General features: G+C 41.9%; 1 long non-coding RNA gene across 1 annotated transcript; it reads right to left on the bottom strand.

Moving 5' to 3' along the window:
* Window positions 1-11730: 11730 nt before the first annotated feature.
* On the bottom strand, window positions 11731-13836 carry LOC140849727 (uncharacterized). Its single transcript, XR_012131906.1, has 2 exons — window positions 13620-13836; window positions 11731-11991 (listed from the first exon to the last, which is right to left on the bottom strand). It is a non-coding gene; the product is annotated as an uncharacterized lncRNA (long non-coding RNA).
* Window positions 13837-16108: the final 2272 nt, after the last annotated feature.

Here is a 16108-nt window from a genome sequence, read left to right as displayed (position 1 = left end):
TGGCGGGACTGGTGAGCGGGTGCCTGGGACCGGCGCCTGAGGACAAAGAATATCCAACGTTTTTCCCTGCGGGACCAGTGGGCGGGTGCCTGAGACCGGCACTTGAGGACAGAGGAAATCACGCGTTTTTCCCCTTTTTTTTTTTCTCTTTTCTGCGAGTGCTTTTTGGAAGCCTAAAAGGGACAGGGACCCCGGTGCTAGGGAGGCAGGGCAGCGGGACTGGTGAGCGGGTGCCTGGGACCAGTGCCTGAGGACAAAGAATATCGAGCGTTCCTTCCCTGCGGGACTGGTGGGTGGGTGCTTTTTGGAAGCCTTGAAAGGACAGGGACCCTGGTGCTAGGGAGACAGGGCAGCAGGACCAGTGAGCGGGTGCCTGGGACCGGCACCTGAGGACAAAAAAAGAAAAAAAAAATCGCTTGTTTTTTCCTTTTTTTTTTTTTTCTTTCTTTCTGTTCCCTCTCTCATTGTTGCTGTTGTTGTTTTGGTTTGGAGAGTGCTTTTTGGAAGTCTTAAAGGGGCAGGACAGGTCACTTAGACCAGAGGCAGGGAATCTGGGGATCTCTGGGCACTCTAACCCCCTGGGCAGCAGGGAGCACAGAGACCCCTTACGGAGATAAAAAGCCTCCTGGCCGCTCCCCCTTCAACGGGGCTCCACCATTTTGGAGGAACAGCCCCAGCCAGGCCAAGCCCACAGCAACAGCAGAGATAAACCCCAAAGCAACTGGGCAGGAAGCAGAAGCCCTGTCTGCGCACAGCTGCCCAGCACAAGCAACGAGAGGTCGCTATTCTCCCAGGAAAAGGCTACAAACCAACAAGAAGGGAAGCTCTTCCAGCGGTCACTTGTACCAGCTCTGCAAACTATATCTATCACCATGAAAAGGCAAAACTACAGGCAGACAAAGATCACAGAGACAACACCTGAGAAGGAGACAGACCTAAGAATTCAAAATAAAAATCATGAACATGCTGACAGCGATGCAGAGAAAAATGCAAGAGCAATGGGATGAGATGCAGAGAAAAATGCAAGAGCAGTGGGATGAGATGCAGAGAAAAATGCAAGAGCAGTGGGATGAGATGCAGAGAAAAATGCAAGAGCAGTGGGATGAAGTCCGGAAGGAGATCACAGATGTCAGGAAAGAGATCACAGAAGTGAAACAATCCCTGGAAGGATTTATAAGCAGAATGGATAAGATGCAAGAGGCCATTGAAGGAATAGAAGCCAGAGAACAGGAACGTATAGAAGCTGACATAGAGAGAGATGAAAGGATCTCCAGGAATGAAACAACACTAAGAGAAATATGTGACCAATACAAAAGGAATAACATTCGTATTATAGGGATACCAGAAGAGGAAGAAAGAGGAAAAGGGATAGAAAGTGTCTTTGAAGAAATAATTGCTGAAAACTTCCCCAAACTGGGGGAGGAAATAATCGAACAGACCATGGAATTACACAGAACCCCCAACAGAAAGGATCCAAGGGGGACAACATCAAGACACATAGTAATTAAAATGGCAAGGATCAAGGACAAGGAAAGAGTTTTAAAGGCAGCTAGAGAGAAAAAGGCCACCTATAAAGGAAAACCAATCAGGCTAACATCAGACTTCTCAACAGAAACCCTACAGGCCAGAAGAGAATGGCATGATATATTTAATGCAATGAAACAGAAGGGCCTTGAACCAAGGATACTGTATCCAGCACGACTATCATTTAAATATGATGGTGGGATTAAACAATTCCCAGACAAGCAAAAGCTGAGGGAATTTGCTTCCCACAAACCACCTCTACAGGGCATCCTACAGGGACTGCTCTAGATGGGAGCACCCCTAAAAAGAGCACAGAACAAAACACACAACATATGAAGAATGGAGGAGGAGGAGGAATAAGAAGGGAGAGAAGAAAAGAATCTCCAGACAGTGTATATAACAGCTCAATAAGCGAGCTAAGTTAGGCAGTAAAATACTAAACAAGCTAACCTTGAACCTTTGGTAACCACGAATCTAAAGCCTGAAATAGCAATAAGTACGTATCTCTCAATAGTCACCCTAAATGTAAATGGACTTAATGCACCAATCAAAAGACACAGAGTAATAGAATGGATAAAAAAGCAAGACCCATCTATATGCTGCTTACAAGAAACTCACCTTAAACCCAAAGATAAGCATAGACTAAAAGTCAAGGGATGGAAAAACATATTTCAGGCAAACAACAGTGAGAAGAAAGCAGGGGTTGCAGTACTAATATCAGACAAAATAGACTTCAAAACAAAGAAAGTAACAAGAGATAAAGAAGGCCACTACATAATGATAAAGGGCTCAGTCCAACAAGAGGATATAACCATTCTAAATATATATGCACCCAATACAGAAGCACCAGCATATGTGAAGCAAATACTAACAGAACTAAAGAGGGAAATAGACTGCAATGCATTCATTGTAGGAGACTTCAACACACCACTCACCCCAAAGGATAGATCCACCGGGCAGAAAATAAGTAAAGACACACAGGCACTGAACAACACACTAGAACAGATGGACCTAATAGACATATATAGAACTCTACATCCAAAAGCAACAGGATATACATTCTTCTCAAGTGCACATGGAACATTCTCCAGAATAGACCACATACTAGCTCACAAAAAGAGCCTCAGTAAATTCCAAAATATTGAAATTCTACCAACCAATTTTTCAGACCACAAAGGTATGAAAGTAGAAATAAATTCTACAAAGAAAACAAAAAGGCTCACAAACACATGGAGGCTTAACAACATGCTACTAAATAATCAATGGATCAATGAACAAATCAAAATAGAGATCAAGGAATATATAGAAACAAATGACAACAACAACACTAAGCCCCAACTTCTGTGGGATGCAGCGAAAGCAGTCTTAAGAGGAAAGTATATAGCAATCCAGGCACACTTGAAGAAGGAAGAAAAATCCCAAATGAATAGTCTAACATCACAATTATTAAAACTGGAAAAAGAAGAACAAATGAGGCCTAAAGTCAGCAGAAGGAGGGACATAATAAAGATCAGAGAAGAAATAAACAAAATTGAGAAGAATAAAACAATAGCAAAAATCAACGAAACCAAGAGCTGGTTCTTTGAGAAAATAAACAAAATAGATAAGCCTCTAGCCCAACTTATTAAGAGAAAAAGAGAGTCAACACAAATCAACATAATCAGAAATGAGAATGGAAAAATCACGACAGACTACACAGAAATACAAAGAATTATTAAAGACTACTATGAAAACCTATATGCCAACAAGCTGGAAAACCTAGAAGAAATGGACAACTTCCTAGAAAAATACAACCTCCCAAGACTGACCAAGGAAGAAACACAAAAGTTAAACAAACCAATTACAAGCAAAGAAATTGAAACAGTAATCAAAAACTACCCAAGAACAAAACCCCGGGGCCGGACGGATTTACCTCGGAATTTTATCAGACACACAGAGAAGACATAATACCCATTCTCCTTAAAGTGTTCCACAAAATAGAAGAAGAGGGAATACTCCCAAACTCATTCTATGAGGCCAACATCACCCTAATACCAAAACCAGGCAAAGACCCCACCAAAAAAGAAAATTACAGACCAATATCCCTGATGAATGTAGATGCAAAAATACTCAATAAAATATTAGCAAACAGAATTCAACAGTATATCAAAAGGATCGTACACCATGACCAAGTGGGGTTCATCGCAGGGATGCAAGGATGGTACAACATTCGAAAATCCATCAACATCATCCACCACATCAACAAAAAGAAAGACAAAAACCACATGATCATCTCCATAGATGCTGAAAAAGCATTTGACAAAATTCAACATCCATTAATGATAAAAACTCTCAGCAAAATGGGAATAGAGGGCAAGTATCTCAACATAATAAAGGCCATATATGATAAACCCACAGCCAGCATTATACTGAACAGCGAGAAGCTGAAAGCATTTCCACTGAGATCGGGAACCAGACAGGGATGCCCACTCTCCCCACTGTTATTTAACATAGTACTGGAGGTCCTAGCCACGGCAATCAGACAAAACAAAGAAATACAAGGAATCCAGATTGGTAAAGAAGAAGTTAAACTGTCACTATTTGCAGATGATATGATACTGTACATAAAAAACCCTGAAGACTCCACTCCAAAACTACTAGAACTGATATCGGAATACAGCAAAGTTGCAGGATACAAAATTAACACACAGAAATCTGTAGCTTTCCTATACACTAACAACGAATCAATAGAAAGAGAAATCACGAAAACAATTCCATTCACCATTGCATCAAAAAGAATAAAATACCTAGGAATAAACCTAACCAAAGAAGTGAAAGACTTATACTCTGAAAACTACAAGTCACTCTTAAGAGAAATTAAAGGGGACACTAATAAATGGAAACTCATCCCATGCTCATGGCTAGGAAGAATTAATATCGTCAAAATGGCCATCCTGCCCAAAGCAATATACAGATTTGATGCAATCCCTCTCAAATTACCAGCAACATTCTTCAATGAATTGGAACAAATAATTCAGAAATTCATATGGAAACACCAAAGACCCCGAATAGCCAAAGCAATCCTGAAAAAGAAGAATAAAGTAGGGGGGATCTCACTCCCCAACTTCAAGCTCTACTACAAAGCCATAGTAATCAAGACAATTTGGTACTGGCACAAGAACAGAGCCACAGACCAGTGGAACAGATTAGAGACCCCAGAAATTAACCCAAACATATATGGCCAATTAATATTTGATAAAGGAGCCATGGACATACAATGGCAAAATGACAGTCTCTTCAACAGATGGTGCTGGCAAAACTGGACAGCTACATGTAGGAGAATGAAACTGGACCATTGTCTAACCCCATATACAAAGGTAAACTCAAAATGGATCAAAGACCTGAATGTAAGTCATGAAACCATTAAACTCTTGGAAAAAAACATAGGCAAAAACCTCTTAGACATAAACATGAGTGATCTCTTCTTGAACATATCTCCCCGGGCAAGGAAAACAACAGCAAAAATGAGCAAGTGGGACTACATTAAGCTGAAAAGCTTCTGTACAGCGAAAGATACCATCAATAGAACAAAAAGGAACCCTACAGTATGGGAGAATATATTTGAAAATGACAGATCCGATAAAGGCTTGACGTCCAGAATATATAAAGAGCTCACACGCCTCAACAAACAAAAAACAAATAACCCAATTAAAAAATGGGCAGAGGAACTGAACAGACAGTTCTCCAAAAAAGAAATACAGATGGCCAAGAGACACATGAAAAGATGCTCCACATCGCTAATTATCAGGGAAATGCAAATTAAAACTACAATGAGGTATCACCTCACACCAGTAAGGATAGCTGCCATCCAAAAGACAAACAACAACAAATGTTGGCGAGGCTGTGGAGAAAGGGGAACCCTCCTACACTGCTGGTGGGAATGTAAATTAGTTCAACCATTGTGGAAAGCAGTATGGAGGTGCATCAAAATGCTCAAAACAGACCTACCATTTGACCCAGGAATTCCACTCCTAGGAATTTACCCTAAGAACGCAGCAATCAAGTTTGAGAAAGACAGATGCACTCCTATGTTTATCGCAGCACTATTTACAATAGCCAAGAATTGGAAGCAACCTAAATGTCCATCGGTAGATGAATGGATAAAGAAGATGTGGTACATATACACAATGGAATACTACTCAGCCATAAGAAGTGGAAAAATCCAACCATTTGCAGCAACATGGATGGAGCTGGAGAGTATTATGCTCAGTGAAATAAGCCAAGTGGAGAAAGAGAAATACCAAATGATTTCACTCATCTGAGGAGTATAGGAACAAAGGAAAAACTGAAGGAACAAAACAGCAGCAGAATTACAGAACCCAAAAATGGACTAACAGGTACCAAAGGGAAAGGAACTGGGGAGGATGGGTGGGCAGGGAGGGATAAGGGGGGGGAAGAAGAAGGGGGGTATTAAGATTAGCATGCATGGGGGGAGGGAGAAAGGGGAGGGTGGGCTGCACAACACAGAGAGGACAAGTAGTGACTCTACAACATTTTGCTAAGCTGATGGACAGTAACCGTAATGTGGTTGTTAGGGGGGACCTGATATAGGGGAGAGCATAGTAAACATAGTATTCTTCATGTAAGTGTAGATTAAAAATTAAAAAAAAAAAAAAAAAGAAAGAAAGAAAGAAAGAAAAGGGGGATTACTCCTTAACAGGATAAAACTATTGGTAAATCAAAGATCAACGCATGCATGCTTTAAATATCCTTAATGTTGATCACTTAAAGGGTGTCAGATGATCAGCTATGGAGGTACTCTTTTCTGATAATATTCCTTTCTCTTAATTAAAAAAAAAAAAAAAAAAAAAAGCAGTTACTGTGTGCTGACCTCCAATGAGTTCTGCACAGTGGTATAGAGGGCATGTCAAAGTGTGGGCAAAGGGTCTGTTTGTTTCTATGCAGAAGATCAAGGCCTAGCTTGGATACCCAGAAAATGAACTAAGATACGATATGAGTAGGAGCTTCTGGCATCAGCACTCTCTGGAGGACTTGTGCCGGGGGATGATCATCAAAAAGCCTCCACAGGGATCCGGATGATGCTGCGGTTGTGGCTGCATCCAGCCCACCGTCTCCTGGACTTGCCATAGGAATGAGGAGGGAGATGTCTAGGCTGGCATGTGCATACAGTGAGACAACGAATTTGACCGGATCTGTACTGTTGGAACTCAACCAGGAGTTGGGAGGGGTGCAAGTTGTAGCACTCCAAAATCTCATGACTATAGACTATCTATGGTTAAAAGAACATATGGGATGTGAACAGATCCCAGAAATGGGCTGCTTTAATTTGTCTGATGGTTCAAGTACAGTTGGACAATATCCATCATATCATAGATAAATTTTCACAAATGCCTAGGGTGCCTAAATGGTTTTCTTGGCTTCACTGGAGATGGATGGTAATTATAGATTTGCTTTGTTTATGTCACCGTATTCCTATTATGTTAATATGTGTGTGCAAATTAGTTAGTAGTTTAAAACCTATACATACTTAAGGTACTCTACAAGAAGATATGTCAAAGAAATAATCAATCCTCCCATGTTTCCTTCATATGCTACATCTATAGCTTTTCTTCTTCCTTCCTAATTACAACCCTTAAATAGAATTCGTGCCTCATATCGAATTTACCGAGTATCATAATTCCTCTAGGTGGTAAAGATACCTCGAGACAAGTGCTGGGCATAGAAGCCACAAGGCATAAATCTGCAAAGAAGTAAAAAGCTAACCTTTGCAAACAATATGGCTTCTCTCTCACTTACCAACTTTACATTTCCCTGTATGGCCCCGGAAGATGACTGGTTAGCCAGAGACGGGTAAGATTCCTCAAGGGAGGAACAACCTAAGACAGGCACAGTCGCAGGGGGGCCATCAGGTGAGAATTTGGGGATCAACAGAGGTGAGGCTCAGAACCTCACCCCCCCTGCTTTGAGAGAAATCTTCTGCATCCGTGGATGTCTTGCTGCCCTTGTCTAGCCTGGATTAATACTTAGTCCATAGGCACACACCTGATCATCTGATCATCTACATTTGCCTTCTTACAGCACTAAACTATGTTTTCTACCTTTATCTTGCATCTACCTACCACTTCAGCATTTTATTAAAAATAAAAATAATAATAACAATAGGAGAAATGTGGGATCAACATATAGATCAAGTACAAAAATCAAACGAATATTCATATTTGACCTGATTGTTTATAGGTCATATTGCATGATCAAAACCGAAAGTTTCTGTGATGAATGCCCTTGTACTGTTCACCATGTAAGAATTTATTCACTATGTAAGAATTCGTTCACCATGTAAGAACTTGTTTGTTATGCTTCAGAAGATTGGAGACTGACGAGAATTAGGCTTGAGATGGATTAATGATTGTACATTGAGCGTTGACCCCCCTGTACTGAATTTTATTGTTGTTAACAACCATTTGATCAATAAATATGAGAGATGCCCTCTCAAAAAAAAAAAATGTATCTAGAGTGAGTTAAGAGTCCTTGCACATATATAATTAGATGGTGGGTATTGGCAGAGAGCCACTATATATTAATAACAACCGTTGAAATGATTTCTCCATGTTTCTAGAAGCATTTACATGTACTCTGTGAAATCACGATACACAGAGGTCTTTGGACTGCCCTGAACCCCATTTATCACGTATACATAGCTTGTTCCCCATGTTTCCCTCATGTGATACCATGTATGTAGTATGATTGTTTAGTGTCAAGCTAAGATTATTCTGATATCTATCTAAATGTTTTAAAAATTTTATTTTGTGTTGTTCTGGAAGGCAAATTTGATACTGTTCCATTCAGAAAGCCAATTTTTGACGTGCCTTTGTATATCTGTAGTATCAAATACTTTAAAGAAATATGCCATTATAATGCACACTGAAATTGTTAAGCTCTGATACTGTATCAATAAAAATTAAAGTATGTCAAAAAAAAAAAAAAGGTACAGTCTACCTCCTGACACCAACAACAATCTTACAGATAATTTAATCAGAGCACTCATTGGCCTCATTTCTCCAGTGCTTGGCTGCTTTTAATTTGAGGCCAATATTTTCCAGTTGTTTTTAGTTTTTCATTCGCTAGTTTAAATTAAGCTTCAATACTAAAGTTTGACTTTGAGGATGAAAAGGACAGGTGGTAGAAACTGGTGTTTGAAATCAAAGATTGGGGTCCATCATGCAATCCCATATTTCCTGCTGTGCCCAGCTCCTGGCTTGTTTAGGAGCATCCTGAAATGCCCCCTCCCCATAAAAAGAAACAACAAGAGCCTATGAACCATGCGATGCTGTTTGATCCTTAGGGCTTTGCTTCTAAGACTGACCGTGCTAGTCACTCCTTAGCTGTGGCAGCACGCTGTGAGCGACACCCATGGCTGACTGCATGCACTTCACCCACCTGATGTCTCCTCTAACCAAAAGATTTTATTCAATAGCAAGAAGGAACAAGTGCTTATCAGTGAATGCCTTGTCTTAGCAGCCAAAAAAATCAGCCTTCACCTTGAAACACTAGCTGCTAGGTGCTATTCTCAGTGTGTCCCATTTGGTCACTTATTCAGACCTCAGCACATCCTATCAGGTGGGTACTATCATTATGCCCATTTCACAGATGAGCAAGTAGAGGCCCAGCAAGTAAGTGAATGTATCAGCCATCCACAGCTGGGTAACAAATTACCACAGAAGGAAGCACTTGAAACTATATTTATTGTCTCACTGTTTCTGTGGATCAGGAATCCAGGCGTGGCTTGGCTGGTTCTTTACCTTCAAGGCCTCAAGAGGCCATGACCATCCCAAGACTCACCCAGGGAAGGACCTTCCCCAAGCTCTGTGTGGGGAAATGGGAGTGCCTGTGGCCAGGATCCTCCCCTGACCCTAAACTACTTGACGATGTAACTGGCCTGCTGCTGGGCTGCTGCTTCCATACCCTAGACAATAAGCTATTACTGACTGAGTCACTGTATAAAGAGCTCTGCCCAGTGCTCTGGGCAGAGGCAGAGATGAAGGAGGATTACAGACCTGCAGTCCTACAGGATGCAGACATAATTCTAGTGCTCAACCTACTGCCAGGAGAACAGCCAGGTAATAAACCCTTTCACCCCAAGAACGTTCCATTGTCATTTCTCGGTCTCACTGAATCCACAGTGAACTTGCCCAGGGCCAAAACCCATTGGCAAGACTCATGTTGTCGGCTGGATTCAGTTCCATGTGAGCTGTTGGCCTGAGAAGCCTCAGCTCCCTGCTCCCCTCACCTGGCACTCACTCCATCAAAGTGTGGAACCCACAGCACTGTGATGGCAGTGAGTACAGCAGGTGTGGGACCACTGTCTTCAGGACAGCTTCATGCAAGGCTGGCAGGTGGTGGGTTTCTGGGAACCTGGATTTCAGGAGTATTCCCCACCCCCTAATAGACAAGGAGGGTTGGCTGTGTCTCAACTGTTTATGTAAACCATATACTGAACACTGCCTTCCTGTGGAAGTCTGGAACTTTGTGTGTGCTAGGCAGAGGGTACCTATGTGACCAGTCCCCAGTAAAACATGCTGGGTACTGAGTCTCTCAGGAGCTTCCCTGATAGACAGTGTTTCACCTGTTTTTGCCATCCACTGGATGAATCAAGTGTATCCGTGTGACTCCCCTGGGAGAGGATTCTCGGAAGTTCGTGCCTGACTTCCTCTGGATGTCACCCCATGCACCCTTTCTTTGCAAGTCAGCAATACTTTCACTTTAATAAATCAGAGCTGTGAGTCAGTCCATCTATAATGAGTTCTCTGAGGGAATCATCAAACATAGGGATGATCCTGGATGTATCTGACTCAGAAAGGAATGAAGTGCCAGCAAGACGCAAGTCACTACCATCAGATGTCAGAAGTCACTGTCATCAAGGGTCTTCCCAGCTTTCTGTTGCACTGTGTGATGTGCACACATCATCTTATACATCTTACACAAGTCTAGGTAGTGGACTTGCTGGGTCAAAGTGATGTATATTTGTGATGCTTTATTAGGAAATTTATTTTATCCATCTTTTCCATAGGTATTTCAAAGTTTGAAGGGAACACAGGGTTTTAAGTGAAAATGCTATCTTCGTTATAGCCTACCTGCAATGAGTAATTCAATCTTCCAATCTGCAGATCTACTTCCAAGATTCCCTGGCATATACAAGTGCACCTGTGTCTCCGCCAGATTCATCTTTTCTTCTGCAATGCCCTCTTTCTGGAGCAGAAGCCCCTTGCCAAAATGTTAATTAAAACTGATGGAAAAAACTTCAGTATAACTGTTCATGTTAGCAACATCCTCTTTTTTGTTGCTGTTTGGTTTTTAAACTGTCTCATCAGGCTTAGCTATCCACCCCCATCGCTGTCTAGCTTATTTCTCAATATAAGGCATTTTTAAGAAGTTTCTTCTCCCTGTGTCCTCTGTGCTTCTTCTAGCTGCTTCTCCCCCTTTGCTTTGATCCCTGTGCCGGAGGTTTGTTTCCTGGGGTCTGGTAATCTTTGGTTGTCTATCTTGGTTAAGCAAGGGCTACAAGCCATACTGGCAGTAGTGCTCATCATCTTTGAGGGGGACACGTGAGTGGCCCATTTCTTAGAAGCCCCAAGGCCAGTATCTTTACATCTTTTCTCTAGAGCTGGACAGGTTCCAGAGAAGTGACTTCCAATAATCTCCTGCTGGGAGACCGGGGTTTGGCTTCCCCAAACATTCTGGGAGCAGAGGAAGGGCAAGTGTGCAGCCTATGTGGCTCCCCAGCCCTCTACCAATCCCACACCCTCCATCCAGCAGCACATCTGAGGGAGACCTGGGATTCCGCCGCTTCTCAAACCACCTCAACCAACCTGGCCTGAGTTGGGGCTTGGCCCTCAGGGACTGCGTGGGGCACACGGACTGCTCAGTGGAGCTCCCACTACTAGGCTCTCACTCTCAGGCTTTACTACCGGCTGTCCGTTGCTTTCCAGCTTCCAAAATTGTGTTGCTTCTGCGCTCGCCTTCCCTCTGTCTGTTAAAATATCATCACTGTGGTTTTCCAGGAGTGTGGGAGACAGTGAAGTCAGATGCATATCTCAACTCACACAGATCCTCCTGATTATCCTCTGCTTTGAGAAAAACTCGTAAGCTTATATTTCACAAAAATGCTTAAACAGGCTTACTCTTAAAAGAAGAAAGCATACACTCGAATACCACATTTGTCCCTCTGGAGGTTCGTTTATTTCTGGCAATTTTGAAAAGCTGCTACAATCATGAAAATGTCATCACTGAAAAGTGGCTGTTGCAATACAACTATCCATTAAAATGGAGGTACCCTGGAACAGAGACCCCCCCACTTACGACTCCTGACTTGCTCCTGTTGGTCAAGACATTTTAAAATTGGAATCCTGGCTTTGTCACTTCCTCTGTGAAGTCTGGTGAGTTACTTAATTTATGTTTCAATTTTCGTATCTGTAAGTAGGGTTAATAATACCCCACCATTAAATTGTTGGATTAAATGAGTCACATGATAGTTACCATTTTTTGTCTTCTAGCTCCAAATGTTCTGTCCTTAACCTCTGCCAAAATGGATCTGGGCCCTTGACATATGTGCCCACTGGCGCCGTGTGATGCTGTCTGCAGAGGGCACCAGGAGATACTGCCAAAGATCTTCTTCTCGGTTCTGGTGCCCACACTGCCCATTCTGCTCCACTGCACTCAGCCTATGGGTGTCCCTCACCCACAGTGCCCCGTGGCCAGTGGCACCACTCGATGGCCACCTTCCCCAGTACCTGCCCTAATGCTCTTCTAGCAGGGTGCCTCTTTTGAGCTTCCTCTCATAACAGTATTTCCCCAGCACCCTAGAGTGCAGATATCTGATGCAGAACCACAGCAACTTGCCTGAAATCACTGAGTCGTGGCCATACGTTTTCCAGCAAATCCCAGGGTAGGGGTGAGGGTTTCTTCCTGAGGGGCTCTATCTCAGTCCTAGGGTAACTGCTGTTCCTTCCATATTGCTCTATCTTCAGCAACCCCTTCACATTGTACTAGGCAACCCCTCACCATCCCAACCACATTACAGCTGCTAATTCTACAAATTTCTCCTGCTCAGGTTATTGTGTGGTTTCTCTTGATCAGACCCTGACTAATAGGAGTCAATATTAAGTCAGTCACTTACACACCATTACAATGGCTAGGCATTGTACTGTTAGATGTCTTTTAGTATCCAGGCCTTGGTTTGCTTGTTAGTCAAACTGGGAAGATATCTGCCTAAATGCACATCGTTTGTTGTGTATTAATTGCCCAAATGAGCCCATGGTAATCATGCAGTGTGGACATAACTGGTGGACTTGAACTTGGCTCTGCTATGCAATATTTGATCTTGACAGTCTAATCATGTCTATAGTTAATTTATACCTACACAAAATAACATTTGTAAACACCTCAAGTAAACCAATGTCAGCCACCTTTACTGCAAAGAAAGCACTACGGGTTATAATTTGTCACTATAGTATCATATATGAGCTAATGTTATTTAAACAAACGGTTCCCCAACCTGGCCATACATCAGAGACATATGGCATTCAGACTTCACCCCAGCCACAAGAAACAGAATCTCCAAAAAGTAGCAGATGCCCATTTTAAAGAAGCTCTGGAGAGGAAACCTTAAGAAAACTAAGAGCGTCCCCCTCCCTTTGGTTGGTGCTGAAGTTTGTGCGGGCCCTGGTCTGTGACGGTCTTCAGGAGTTGGAAGGACGGTAACACTTGACCCCGGCATAGCCAGTGGGGTTCAGGAGGGCCAGGATCTGAGGCTTCAAAGCCAGCAAAAGGAGATTAGAGCATGCAAAGGTTGAACAATTAGGTAAATATAGTGAGGAAAATCAGAGCCATGGTGCTATTAGGGAAGGGAGCAATAAATCCAGGAGAGGCTACAATGGAACCCAGAGTGTGGGCTTGGAATCAGATGTTTTGGTGTGACATGGCTTTAAACAATTTGTAGGTCATATATATGCATGCACACACAGACACTTTCCTAGTTCTGTCTGCTGACAGGGTCTAGAGGAAATGATAAAAAGCAGTGAGCACACCTAATACCAGACCTTGATACCTCATCACCATGCTCCACCAAAGGCAGCCAGGGCTTCAGAGTGACTCCAGCTCTCGAGGATCTCGTGTACCAGCAAGTAAGGTGGTCTGGACGTGTGGAAGGACATCAGAACCAACTGGAAGCAGCTCCCATCAGGCAATTCTGGGACAGTTTGGCAATAAATACTGACAGTGACATATAACTTCCTGAATAAAATTGGAATCCTTGAGTTCCTGTGATATAAATAAGTGAATAAAGAAAACCGGAGAGGGAAGAGCATTTAATTTAGAATGCACACTAATAATGGAATAATAAAATAGAAAATTGCCATTTTGCAACTATCATAGTTACAAACTGGCTCAGGGAAAAATTACCAAGAGATGCTGAAGCAGTTAAGTTAAAACGAACAGGCAGATATACATATGGTCTTGAAGTATCTCCCTGAAAAATACTTTTTAACTTTTCAGTGGAGAAACAGCAGGCAGGCAATCAAGTAAAGCTTAACTTCAGTAGAAAGGAGAAAAATCCCCATCACAAGCCTCCCAACATGTTCCAGTGAAAGAAATGGAGCACCACCTCTGAAGTACTCCCGTCAGAAATGTGGAAATCATGAGGACACATTGGACAAAACAGAAGAACATTCTACAAATAGACCTGTATTCCCCAAAATGTCAGTCACAAGACAGATTTCGAACTATTCCAGACTGAAATCAAAAGACAACTACGCATGACACGTCACCGACCTGTAAATGTCACTACTCAGCCACAGGTAGAAAGAGGTCTGAGAGTTGGATGGCTACAGTGTCATTGGATGGAGTCATTGCTAATACTTGTGTTGCCATTATGCAAGAGGTGCCTTTGTTTTTAGGAAAGACACCTTAAGTCTTAAGAGTAATGGGACATGTCTGCAACCTACTCCAAATGGTTCAGAAGAAAATTACATACACACACACACAAGAATTTAGGTGAAGTGTAAATAGGAGTTCTTTTTATTAGGTTCTGAGTTTGAAAGTACTTTAAAAGAGACTTAGGAGACCAACCAACCAAATGCATTGTGTTTTCTTTGTTCTAATTATTAACAATTAAAAACAAATTCAGATAAACAAGCAAAGGTGAACATTACCTACCTATTTGTGTTTTTTAATCTTTAGTTCTTCCCTATTTCCCCCACTTCCAGCAACCACTTTGCTCCTGTTTCTATGAATTTAACATTTGTAGATTTCACATATAAATGATACTATGTACTTGTCCATCTTTGACTTCCCTCACTTAGCACACTCTCAAGGTCCATCCATGTCTTCATGAATGAGTTTCCTCTTGTATAGCTGAATATTCCATTGCGTATGTGTGTGCATCACATTTTCTTCATCCCATTCATCTATCAATGGATGTTTACATTATTTCCGTATCTTGACTCTTATGAATGTTGTTGTAATGAACATGGGGTACAGATATCTCTTGGATATAATGGTTTCATTTTCTTTGGACATTTATCCAGAAGTGGAATTGCTGGATCATATGGTAGTTCTGTCTTTATAAATTTTTTGAGAAGCCTCCATCCTGTTTTCTGTAGCAGCTGCACCAGTTTACATTCCCACCAAGGGTGCACAAGTGTTCCCTTCTCTCCACATCCTCACCAACACTTTCTCTTGTCTTTAATACCAGCCATTCTACAGCTGTGAGGGCATTTGTGGCTTTGATTTGCATTTCCCTGATGAGTAGTGATGCTGGACATTTTTTCATGTGTCTGTTGGCTCATCTGCATTTCTTTTCTGGAAAAATGCGTATTCAGGCCCTCTGCCCATTTATTAATTTGGTCAAATTTTGCTATTCAGCTGTAGGAGTTTCTTGTGTATTTTGGATATTAACCCCTTACCACATGTGTAGTTTGCAAGTATTTTCTCCCATCCCACAGGTGGCCTTTTCCTTTTACTGCTGGTTTCCTCTGCTGGGCAGCAGTTCAATTTGGCATAGTCCTACTTATTTTTGCTTTTGATACTTTTATTTCAGTGTCAAATCCAAAAACATAATTGCCAAGACCCATATCAAGGAGCTTACTTGCTGTTTTCTTAGTGTTCAAGTTCCAGGTCTTCCATTCAAGTCTCATTTGAGATGATGACCTTTGTATGTGATGTGAGGCAGGGATTGTGTCATTCCGCATTACCCAGTTGCCCCAGTGCTACTTATTGAAAAGACTAGCCTTTACCCATTGTGTATTCTTGGTTTCTGTCACAAACTGACCAAACATTTATGGGTTTATTCTTAGACTCTCAATTCTGTCCTTTGATCTGTTTCTGTTCCTATGCCAATACCATACTGCTTTGATTACCATAGCTTTGTTATATAGATTGAAATCAGGAAGTGTGATGGCTCCAGTTTTGTTCTTTCTCAAGATTGCTTTGGCTATTTGGGGTCTTTTGTGGTTTCATGCAAATTTTAGGTTTTTGTTTCTGGGAAAAGTTCCATTGGGATTTTTATAGGTATTACATTCAATCTGCAAGT

This window comes from Manis javanica, chromosome 1, assembly GCF_040802235.1.
Source record: "Manis javanica isolate MJ-LG chromosome 1, MJ_LKY, whole genome shotgun sequence".
In the NCBI taxonomy this organism is placed as follows: Eukaryota; Metazoa; Chordata; class Mammalia; order Pholidota; family Manidae; genus Manis; species Manis javanica.
Note: the sequence above shows the minus strand (reverse complement) of the source record. Positions and strands in the feature narration are given on the sequence as shown.